Source organism: Melitaea cinxia, chromosome Z (genome assembly GCF_905220565.1).
Source record: "Melitaea cinxia chromosome Z, ilMelCinx1.1, whole genome shotgun sequence".
NCBI classification, from domain to species: domain Eukaryota; kingdom Metazoa; phylum Arthropoda; class Insecta; order Lepidoptera; family Nymphalidae; genus Melitaea; species Melitaea cinxia.
In genome coordinates this window covers 17,132,354-17,145,307 of record NC_059424.1, presented here as the reverse complement: position 1 = coordinate 17,145,307, position 12,954 = coordinate 17,132,354, and positions in this window count along the sequence as shown.

The window sequence follows — 12,954 nt, the reverse complement described above, 5'->3', positions numbered from 1 at the left end:
TTCACCGGTTGATGATAGCCCTATAATTGACGGATAACGATACAGGTACTATCCCAGTCGGGCTGCTCCATATATTGAGCAGGAAATTTCCTACTGTGCACTACCATTGTGCACGTACCATTGTGCACGTTCATTATATTGTAGCGACATATATCTCGCGACCTATAAAACTAGAGAAAACTGACGTATCCTACATCGCGCTATCAAAGTTATCAGAGTGATTGAGTATATATACAAGAGACCGACAACAACCTTTGAGGCAGTAGCCCACCAGACACAACACCCGTCTGGTCGGAGGATCCTCCCTTTGCAATAGCGGACGAGAACTTCACACCACGTTGTTCCTCACAAACTATACCATTGCACCACAAACTGGTGACCCCGAATATGAAGACCAGCGCAACCTTTATCGTCATCATCACTTCCTCAAACTTCAAGCACAGCCAGCCAGCATCCACGACTACTACGGGTATCCTGACCATCAGCATGCAGCGGACGCGCATTCCTGGTCATCACCCACAGCCTTCTCAGCGACTTTGGCACAGCACACTGCAGCTCGGCCGGTCACAAAGCAGAGACGAACTTCTCTCCCTGTCGACGTGGCAGTCAGCCACTACGCATCACAGCAGACATTTCCGACTCAGTATGAACTATGCGGCATCTGGTTCCGACTTTTCAACGCAGCATTCAGCCACTACGCATCACCGCAGACAGTTCCGACGCAGCATGAACTATGCGGCACCTGGATCCGACTCACTGAAACATTCCAATGGCCCAGCAAGCATCACAAGATGTATGGACGACCTAACCTGCTATCGACCTCCGATCTCGGAGGGGAGTGATGTAGTGACATCTATCTTGCGACATATTAAACTAGAGAAAACTGACGTATCCTACATCGCGCTATCAAAGTTATCAGAATGGTTGAGTATATAAACAAAAGAATCCGACAACAACCGTTGGGGGCGTTAGCCCGCCAGACACAATTCCATCTGATCGGAGGATCCTCCTCCCTTTCCGATGGGGTGTGAGGGACTCAATACCATGTTCCTCACGCACCCCCAAAATATTTCATTACAACTTAATAAAATATAATTTGCAGTATCCTAAAGTGAAATGGGTAATTTTAGCTTACTCATTATTAACTGTTTAACGATTTAGGATATAAGTACCAGTACAGTTGATGAATGGGCAAAACGGTCTTCACAGAATGTACCTAATTTAAGAAGACGGTATTTTGGTGACAGCGTTAGCAACACAATGTAAAATTGTAATATTTTTTAGATTTTTTTAAATATTATATACAAATAGGTCGGCAAACACCTGATGGAAAGCGACTACCGTAGCCTATAGAAGCCTGCAACATTACAAGCATCGCAAGCGCGTTGCCGACCCTACCCATAATCCCCAGGAATTCTGGTCACCTTACAACAGGAACACAAGACTGCTTATATGCAGTATTAATTAGCTAAGATCTTGTGTAAAAAGACGACAATTGAAATAAACTTTGACAGCGGGAGGTAGAATAGGTTAGTAAGACCTATTTCTCATCAATTAATAAACTACAACTTTATAATTAAAGTATGCGAATAGAAATATCTCATAAATAAAGTAAATTTTTATGGTATAAAAGAATAATGAATCAAAAACTTTTTAGTGTCTAATACTACATCCATCAAATAGCGTTATCCACAACTGGTGAAACAGGCCTTAAGACTAATAATTATATAAATTAGTGGTCGCCCAGAGGTCGAAATTCGACCATCACTACATGGTATAAAACAAAGTCGCTTTCTCTGTCCCTATGTCCCTATGTATGCTTAAATCTTTAAAACTACGCAACGGATTTTGATGCGATTTTTTTTAATATATAGAGTGATTAAAGAGAAAGGTTTATATGTATAATAACATCCATTAAATAGCGAAAAAATACTGTTATTTTTGAGGTTTCTAATGTGATGTCGTAAATAATTTCATTTTTTCCGCTTACATTGCAAACGCAGCCTGAACCCTACGAGATTTATCAAAATAATGTACTAAGTATTGTACACATTGAAAAGGTCTACAGAAAACTCCCCTGTGGTATTTGTCTATCTCTTATGGATATCCAACAATAACATTTTTTTGTCATTTACTTTTTACGACAAATAATGGCTAATTTTCAAAGCGATTTTAACCAATACAGCATTAATCCTTATCTGATTAAATACATTAAATACATTATTGATTTAATATAGATCTATATGGCCCTTTACAGCATATGATTTAAATGAATATTTTCGAAGATATTACAGATTTAGGAATTGCGGTACGTAGCGTTTGCGGCGGTTCCGGCCGGCTTTTACTTTAAAATTGCGCGAGCGGACCACGGGCAGTAATGAATAAATCAAAACTACTGGATCGATTTTAATCATTTTTTCAGTAAATGACATAGGCTATAATTATATTTTATACCCGTGCGAAGCCGGAAAGGGTCGCTAGTAACTAAAAATTTAAATTAAAGAAAACCAAAACATAATGAAAATAAAGAACCTTTTTAAAAAAAATTCCATTTGACTACAGACTTTGACAATCAACAAAAAAGTATGTATAATAAGCGTGTGTGTGTCAAATACATGGTAGTGTGTGTAATGTTTGTTTTGTTGATATAATTTATTTAATAAAAAAATATGAGCATTCCGTACTGCTCTAATTGCTCTATATAAACTATAAGTGTGTGAAATTTCATACATATAGGGTACAGAGTTTATTTTTTGCAAAGTTTTTGCTTCGCGTATTAATATATAGATAAAATAATACAAATAATGCATACTCTCTAAAAAACTTTATAATAGTTAATACTATATACTTTCTACACTTGCCAGCTTTTTGATAATATTCATAAAAAGTAAAAATTTATAATTTTTATTTTCTATATTTTTTGCCACTCTTCACGTCAGGATGTTCGATACTATTATAATTCTGTAGGCGCTCATTTCAGGAATTACTGAACCGATTTTGTAAATTGTGTCTCCAATAGAACTGATGTTATTCCTGAGTAGGTATCTTGGGTATATTTTTCGTCATAATAAGTTTCCAATAAAAAGTTACATTTGATAAATAGAAAATGCAAACGATAAAGCACTACTGAGCTACGTTTTCCGCTAACGTTGACGTAATAGAGGGTCAGTGAGTGATGTGTCACTAGGTACAAAAATATAAATATCGATATAGGATCTATCATATATAACAACACTTATTTTATTCCATACATGTCTGAATTACAAAAAAAAATCTATCATACCTACACCTTTTCCTTAACTGTGACACTATACTTATACCAATATTTGGTACGCACTCCACAATATGACATTTTCTTTTATATTGTTTTTATTTGGGGGATTAATGAGCATTATTATTGAGCACTTCAATAAATCGGCTTAAATTAATTTATAGAAATAAAAGTTACTACATAATTATATGAACATAAACTTTGACAATAATTTGTTGTGTTTGCTCGCAAACGAAAAAAAAACGACTTTCATTACATCGACAAGTACAATACGTCATAGATAGTCGATAAAACAGTGAATTAAAGCGCATTATTAGGGATAAATCAAAAAGTACTCGTCTGACCTCTATTAAATCAAATCATCAATATCGATGCACCAAGTAAAAAGTGAGAGTAACGCAATACATAAAATGAGGTTACACATATTAAATAAAATACAGTAGAATTGAGAACCTTCTCCTTTTTTCAAAGTCAGTTAAAGATAGAATGATATATAGACCACACGGTCAAGAGATACGGGAAGCTGAAGATTAACGTGGGTTACGTCGCCGCTCTACCCCTTGATTTTAGGAATTCGTTAATTTATCCTGAAGCGGAAACATAAACTAAGCTTTATTTATGTAGATACTAATATGTTATCATCGAGAAAATTAAAATTACCGCGGGTGATCAGTAATAGTACCTTTACCTTACATAGTAATGTACCTTTTTAAGAGAAAATGTAAGGGGTAATATTAAGAGGTGTTTTTCATACACAACAAGTCAGAAGCTTAGGCCCAGCAACATGGGTACAGATCATCTGATCTATAAGTATACATTATCTTTATAATTAACGTACCACACTCAACGCCCCCAGCCAACCAGGTAGGGTAATTGCACATTTTAGTAAGTACAATGAAATCTATATAAGTAAATAAAATTGGAATGTCTGTTTGTAATATTAAAATAACCGATTTTTAACCAGATTTAGGCAGATAGTTGCTGTAATAAGGAATAACTGAGGCTTAACTTAGGCTTTAACTTAGGTACTTTTATTTTAGTAATTTATTTATTTTATAACTCTGCGAACAATAACTTTTTGTTAAATTCCACGCCGACGAAGTCGCGGGCACAGCTAGTCCCAAATAAAATACTTTCAACTATAATAATTCATTGAAAAACTCAAGATATTAAATTATTATTTCTACTACAGGATTGTTTCTCTATTTATAAAAACAGGTGAAATATTTAAGTAAACGTAGACGGTTTTATACCTTTTATTAACAAAATTATAAAGTCGTCAAAGAAAAGAATAATAATAGTAAGTGTTTCCAAAAAAAAATGTAATATTTAATAAATACAATTTCTAATTTTGATAACTGTTTAATTTACCTGATTTCATTTGTTACTGAGAGCCGAGATAACGTTAAAATTATCTCGCCTTTTTTAATCTCGCGACTAATAATCATAGTTAATGAAAATTCTTTTTTGGTTTAACGTGGACATTCCAAAAATAATTGTGTTTGCAGGCAAATAAAGAAAAACCGACTTCAATTATATCGACAAGTAATACAACGTAGGTAGACGAAAAAATAATCAAGTAAATACGCATTATCAAAGATTACTCCAAAAGTTGTAATCAGATCTCGATGAAATTTAAATGTCACCACATGATAAACATCGGCTTTCAATTAAATTAAAAATCATCAAGAGCGGTACGCCCAGTAAAAAGTTATGCGGATTTTCAAGAGTTTCCCTCGATTTCTCTTGGATCCCATCATCAGATCCTGGTTTCCTTCTCATGGTACCAAACTAGGGATATCTCCTTTCCAACAAAAAAAAAAATATCAAAATCGGTTCATAAACGACGGAGTTACCCCCGAAAATACAGAAATATATATATACATATATACGGTCGAATTGAGTAACCTCCTCCTTTTTTTTGAAGTCGGTTAATGAAGAAAAATGAAATGAGGATTTATCAAATTCACTTATTTTATAAATACAATTAATGTATAATAGTGTATGTTATAAGATATTTATATTATACTAGCTGACCCCGCAAACGTTGTTTTGCCATATATTTTATTAACCTTCTCAACCCCCCCCCCCCTCCCTATAACTTAGGGGAATGAAAAATAATTGTTGGCTGATTCTCAGACCTACCCGATATGCACACAAAATTTCATGAGAATCGGTCAAGCCGTTTCGGAGGATTTTAACTACAAACACCGCGACACGAGAAATTTATATTTTAGATTATTAATTATAAATATCATATATTATTATTAGGTATGTTTATTTACTGATATACCTACATTTACGACGCGTTCGAGCAGCGCGCACAGCACTGGCTGTTGCGCGTGCGATCGCAGGTTTGATCGCCGCTCATGACAAACATTTGTATTGGTCCTACAGATACTTTTCGTGGTCTGGATGTTTGTGCTTTTAGGTTGTGTGTTTCCGAACCACCAACACAGGAGCAAGTCCTACTGGAGACCGTTGAGTGTCAAACGTTTTTATATCATCTATTCTATGTTACAACTGAAATTTCTCTTATTTTATAATATTCGACATTTCAGGTATGTGAACATCTACACACGCAATTTTTACAGTATCTTTACCGTAGGGAAATGGGAATATCCTTATGAATATTACCGTAGGGATAAGCCTGACATTTATGAGAATACCTTCACAATTGTAGATTACTAAGATAAATTTGGGATATAAAAAGCGGTACAAAACAGAACTTCTTTCATTAATAGAAATCATATTCGTGAGTTGAGTTGGTTGAGTTCAACGAAAATAAAATGCCTTCGATAATTTCTTTGGTAAGTTTAAACTTTTTATGTACATGTAGAGGAACGGGGTGCATGTTGTAACAATTTTTTGTGCCTTGGCAATGAAAGTTCGTTTTTCGTGTTTACAAAATGCGTAATAGTACACGTCGAATGAGCCGCTATCGATTTCAAGTAAAATTTTGATAAAACCTGTGACGAATTCTTGTAGAAAAGGGTTAGAAAAAAGTGACAAGTGCTATAACTAACCCCGTGACTGAGGTTAGTTGTAACAGGCTTGGAGTACATTAGGTGGTGCATGCTAGCGCGACTCCATCACGCCCCATTTAGGCGGAGGTCTGCTCACACGTGGATGGTTTTTATTCAGTAACAGTCTGACTCCCCTCGCCGGAGGGTGTCCATGAGGATTTTCCCCACGTTAAAAAAAGGCTTCGAGTAGGTACATTATAACAGTAGAAATTAAAAACCAATTTTATATTATTTTCTAATATTTACACCATTAGAAACTTTAGACATGCTAAATTGGACTTGGAATTTTAAGTTTTATTCTTAACTAGCTGTGCCCGCTACTTCGTATGCGTGGATTGCAATAAAAAAAATTTGTTCAGTTCGCAGTGTTGTAATATAAATAAATTTCTAAAACAAAAGTAGCCTTAGTTACTCCTTATAACATCAGCTATCTGCCAGTGAAAGTCCCGTCAAAATCGATATAGCCGTTTCAGAGATTAGCCAGAACAAAGAAACAGACAGACAGACAAAAATTGTAAAAAATGTTATTTTGGTATATGAACCGTGTATACAGCAACTCACACACACACACACACACTACATTTATTAATAATTGTATTTGCTCGCTAACGAAAAAAACCGACTTCAATTACATCACAAGTAAATACAACGTAGGTAGACGAAAAAAGAGTCAAGTAAATACGCAATATCAAAGAAAAATATGTGGTGTCATGGGACACCAGGTAGGAACGAAGTTCCTTCGGATAGTATAGAAGCAACGCAATTTGAAAAAAAAGTTGATTTATATATATATATATTTTCTAATTCTTGACTTTTTTTTTAATTTTGTTGATTGGTTTTTAATTAAGTACATAAAAGTATTTGGGAAATTTAGTATTTTAGAAAATAACAAATACCGTAAAATAAAATAAATCAAACAAAATAATAATAATAATAATAATTCAAACTATTATGTGAAATAAAAAACATATGTCTTTATTTATTTTTGTCGACAGTATAAAATAACATAAATAATTTAAAAAAGTTTACTAAATATTTTAGTTTTACAAACGTCATATTATACAGTCGTGTGACTAATATTACGTCACTTCCGTTATATATTTTTCTTACGGTTTTAGTATCACATTTTTTTTCAGTTCGGTCGCCCAGCCAAATGTCAAGAATGCCGTAAGGAACTTTTTGGTGGGACCAAATGACACATGCGACCTTTCGAGTAAACTACCGATAAATTACTTTTTCGATCGAAATTTTTGTCGAAATCGGTCCATTCAGTCAAAAGTTCTGAATTAACATACATAAAAAATTGAAAATAAAATAAAAAAATACAGTGGATTTGAGAACCTCCTCCTTTTTTGGAAGTCAGTTAAAAAGCGGTTATTTTAATATTACAAACATACACTCCAATTTTATTTATTTGTATAGATAATAAAAATAAATAAAATTGATATATATAAAAATAGAGGGGCTTTAAGAACGACATAGTTCACTTTTCAATTCCTATAATATTTATTTATTCTCTTTAAATATATCTTGCTTAAAATTTTAATCGTTAATTAACTTACTTTTGATTCACACACGAAAGTTCAAACAATTTTTTTAAACTTAAACGGAAAAACCCAAATATATCTTGATTATTTGTTGTATTAAGTAAATACTAGACTAAAGTAAGTTTAAATACATTTTCTGCTTACCAATTGCTATCCCGTTGTCCTTTTAACGGGCGCCCCATCTCCAGGACGGGGTCCATTTTGAAAAAACCTCGATTTTTCCGACGGACCTCCATTTCCAAATTTCAAAATGGCAACGCTTCGGCATTCACTTGAATTATCAAATTGTAGCTAAAAAATTGTAGAACAATGCGTTAAGGATGTCTTAAGTTTCTCTTCAATTATATCTTAAAGAAAAATATTTATGAATATTTTAAAGGTCTGTTTGGAAACCCTGCTACACAATATCAGTTTACAGTGTTTCGTATGTTATATTTGTAAGTATATGTATAATATCCGAGATAATTAAGTAATTTATAGTGCATCAACATCACACAAGCGCGAGTTCAAATAAGAGTTAATCCTCAATTTTTAGAATATAAACTTTTATTCTTAATAAATTGAATTCGTGATATGCAATTCTAGTTGTCATCAACAGTGAAAAACTACGACGTAAAGAAAATCGAGTGTTCTTTCTTCTTCCATCTTCTGAGATAATATGAATATTTATCGACCCACAGTGAACTATCAATTAAGATCTAGGATCTCGGTACTGATCACTGTCAATATGTAGAAGATTTTTCCCAGCCGATAGATAAGTCTGTATTACTTGTATATTACTATTTACTGGACACGCTTTTTCGGTATCCACATTGTTTACAATATAATAACTAACAAAATATTTACCAACATTAGGATAAAAATTTATTTAATTAAATGAACTACGCTTAACAAATATAATTTATTAATTTATTTATTAGTTTATTAACTTATTAATTAATTAATTAATTAATTTATTTATTTATTAATTTATTTATTTCTTACTTATATCTAATATTATAGGCAGAACCCAATTCATTAGACATAGCAAAAGGAAAAACCAGGCAAAAATTACATAATTATATTACCTTATCCCTTATTAAATAAAATGCAACGTTTTCATTTTATTAACCATTCGACGGACAAAATTTATTTATTTTCATTATCTTTTTATCATATAAACTATAAATATTCACTGAGATACATTTTGTCACATTTTTACAATATATCATAATATAAATGTATAAAAGCACTCTTACGACTCAGATTTTACTTTTGCTGGTCATTTCAAAATCTTATCAATAGATTCATGTCTATTTAATGTCAGTATATAAAAATACTAACAAAACTTCTTATACAAAAGATTATAGTAAAAGCATGTAAATAATACGTAATATTCTAATTATGACGATAACATCAAAAGAATCCTTAAAATTATATACTTGAAGTAGGTAGTTCCAAATTGTATTATTTTTTGTCTTACCGTTCAAATCCTAAAATACATTTAGTAGATTCCAAAATGACAGGCGATATTTTATCGTAATACATTTTAATTTTAACGTAACACATTAAAAGTTAATTGTTTTAATGTTCAAGTGACCTTTGAAGCAGTCACAAAAAAAAATAACACTGGAGGGGTCTGACTGTACGTATGCCATTACAGCCGACATCAACTAAGTGTGTCGAGTAACCCACGGGCCAGAGTTGAGACCGCAGGCTCTGTAAACATTTTTAACTATCATAATTTGAACTGTAAGGTCAGCACCGCTCTACGTTAATGTAATGTTTCAAACAAATATAGTTTCAATACGTTAACACTATGGTTAGACCTAGTCACGAGTTTTTATATATTATGTAGAGTAAAGATAATATTTTATGTACTATCAAATGTATGTATTTGACACATTTTGACGATGTAGAAATCATATATCCTAAAATTACTTATATGTCGAAATTTACATCACTTAAAATAGTTTTGAAGGAAACTTATTATTAATTACAAATTCAACCTTTTTTTTCAATTTTTATTAAAATAAATACGTAACACACACACTTATTTTAAAAGCTACGTATGAATACTGTAAAACAATATTATTTTCGTACCAGATGAATATTCGTATGAAGTAATAATAAACTCGATAACCGTAACTAAATAGATTGGAAACGTAGCTAACGCGCTCGCGGTCATACACATGCAACGTACTAGTTTTACAAAACGATACTTAAATACAAAAACAATAACAACTATGTCCTTAAAACGAATGATCAACAAATGTTTCTTTGGAAACGTATCATTTATTAAACATAATATTTTTCTTTGAATGTTTTAAAATTTAAAAAATATCATCGATACTAGTCGATATGCGAATCAATATTTACTATCCTTCGATTCAAAATTATAATTTCTTAGAGGCTAGAGACTAAAAGGGATTTTAAGTCTAATATATATTTAATTTTAGTTAATTACAAAAGAGATTTAATATAATAATCTCACATGTAAATGTTTCCGACACCTGGTATCCTGCCGCTGCAGAACCGACGATGTCCGCCGATGCCAATCAAAGCGCTGGCCAATCGCGACTAATCAACTGAACGAGACGATCTCGTACCCATATGCGTCATATCTTTCTTTATACAACGTTTAATTTTTTTTCTTTTATAAAGCTAGAAGCGAAGTTATTACATGAAAAAAGTAAAACTGATACTTATTATATTCGTATTACTATAAATGCAAATGTTTATATTTTTCATTGATGCTCTTTCAAACAAAACTTAACTGCTTGCAACTTGGTATAGCTATATTGATGTCCAAAAAAAGCAAGAAGGCTGTTTTTTATCCCAACCTACATATTTGGTCGAAAGTTACGCAGACAAAACCGCTAGACGCAAAAAGTCAAAATGTTATTTTACCACATTACCAAATGAACTTCAAAACTGCTTTGGAATTCGATACATTTGTGGACTCTACGATTTTTACTCTTCCGTTTTCGTCTATCTGTCGTTTTAAAATCGGTTCAGTAGTTCCTATTGCTGTTAAAAAATTATATTTGTGACAAGCTGTATCCGCGACTTCGTTCGCGCAGGAGATTTTATCTGGATACTCATTATTTTTTCAACGGTGTGATCTTAATCCCGCAGGAATTATGGGATAAAAATTATATGTTGCAATGTAACTTCCTATATTTTGGTTTAACCGTCCCAGAGACATGTGGAGGAACATTTAAAAACGTTTTTAATTTATCATATAAATAAAAAATGGCTGAAAAGACTTCACAAAACACAGTACTTTTGTGGTATGCAGAATGTAGTATTTTAATTTTATTTGCTTTTTACTATTTATATATTACTAGCTGTGCCCGCGGCTTCGCCCGCGTTGAAATCAGTGTGTCACAAAGTTTTCCCTGCAAATTTCCAGTGAGAGTCTCATCGAAATCGGCTTAGTTGTTCCATAAACCTTTCTCTTGAAGCCCTATCTCCATTGGTAAAACCACATGAAAATCCGTTCAGTAGGTTTCGAGGGATTCGATTACGTACACTTTTGGGGACTTTGTTTTATAATACACTAACCTATTGCCCGTGACTACGTACGCGTGGTTATGATGATATGCATTACTATTAAGATCTTTAACGCAATTTTTTTTTATTTCAGTCACTTGAAATGCTTATCCGCTAAGTTACTTTTTGAAAGACACAATTTAGTATAATTTAATAGTTATTTTTATAAAACCTCTCTATACACCACGTTTTATTTTCAAGCTGCAGTATAAATAACCTATCAGGCGAACTTTCAGCTGTTGTATATGTTTCATTAACTATCAACCCCAATTAAACCCCCTTAGCGGTGGAATATCGCAAAATCCGTCCTTAGTGGACGTCTCCTAACTATAATCTACCTCCCTGCCAAATTTCATCTTTGTCCATCCTGGATGGATGGACCATCTGCCGGTTTTTGAGTTCTCGTGATGAGTGAGTCAGTGACGTTTCTTTTTTATATATATAGATTACGATGCATTACTTGGACACCTCCTCACCATCTATAGAGCATACATTTTAAATTTCAAGTCTCTTACTTCAAAAACATAGGTCTTTTATAAAAACTTCCAACTCCCGTTTTACCCTCGTAGGGGTTGAGTTTCGTAAAATCAGTTCTTAGTGGATGTCTTCGCATTATAAGGAACCTACCTGCCAAATTTCAAGGTTGTATTGTATAGTTCTGGAGATTTCATGATGAGTCAACCTATCATCCCCGTTTTAACCCCAAAAAGGAGTTGATTCTTAAAGATACATTATTTGGACACATTCTCACCATCTATAGAGCATAAATTTTAAGTTTCAAGTCTCTTACTTCATAAACATAGGACTTTCATACAAAATTCCAAGGCCCGTTTTACCCCCTAAGAAGTCGAGTTTCGTAAAATCCATTCATAGCGGTAGTGTAGGCCTTATTAGGAGCCTACCTGCTAAATTTTAAGTTTGGAGGTGTTATAGTTTCGGAGATTTCGTGATCAGTGCGTCAACCTACGGTCCCCCGTTTTAACCCCGAAAAGGAGTTGATTCTTAAAGATACATTATTTGGACACCTTCTCACCATTTATAGAGCATAAATTTTAAATTTCAAGTCTCTTACTTCATAAACATAGGACTTTCATACAAACTTCCAACCCCCGTTTCATCTACTTAGGGGTCAAATTTCGTAAAATCCATTCTTAGCGGTAGTTTACGCCTTATAAAGAGCCTACCTGCTAAATTTCAAGTTTGTAGGTGTTATAGTTTCGGAGATTTCATGATCAGTGAGTCAACCTACGATCCCCCGTTTTAACCCCAAAAAGGGGTTGATTTCTAAAGATATATTATTTGGATATTTTTTCACCATTTATAGAGCTTAAATTTTAAATTTCAAGTCTTTTACTTCAAAAACATAGAACTTTCATACAAACTTCCAACCCCCGTTTTACCCCCTTAGGGGTCGATTTTCGTAAAATCCGTTCTTAGCGGATGTCTACGTCTTATAAGGAGCCTGCCTGCCAAATTTCAAGTTTGTAGGTGTTATAGTTTCGGAGATTTCGTGATGAATGACCTTTCGCGTTTATATATATTATAGACTAGCGACCTCTTTCCACCCATACTTTTT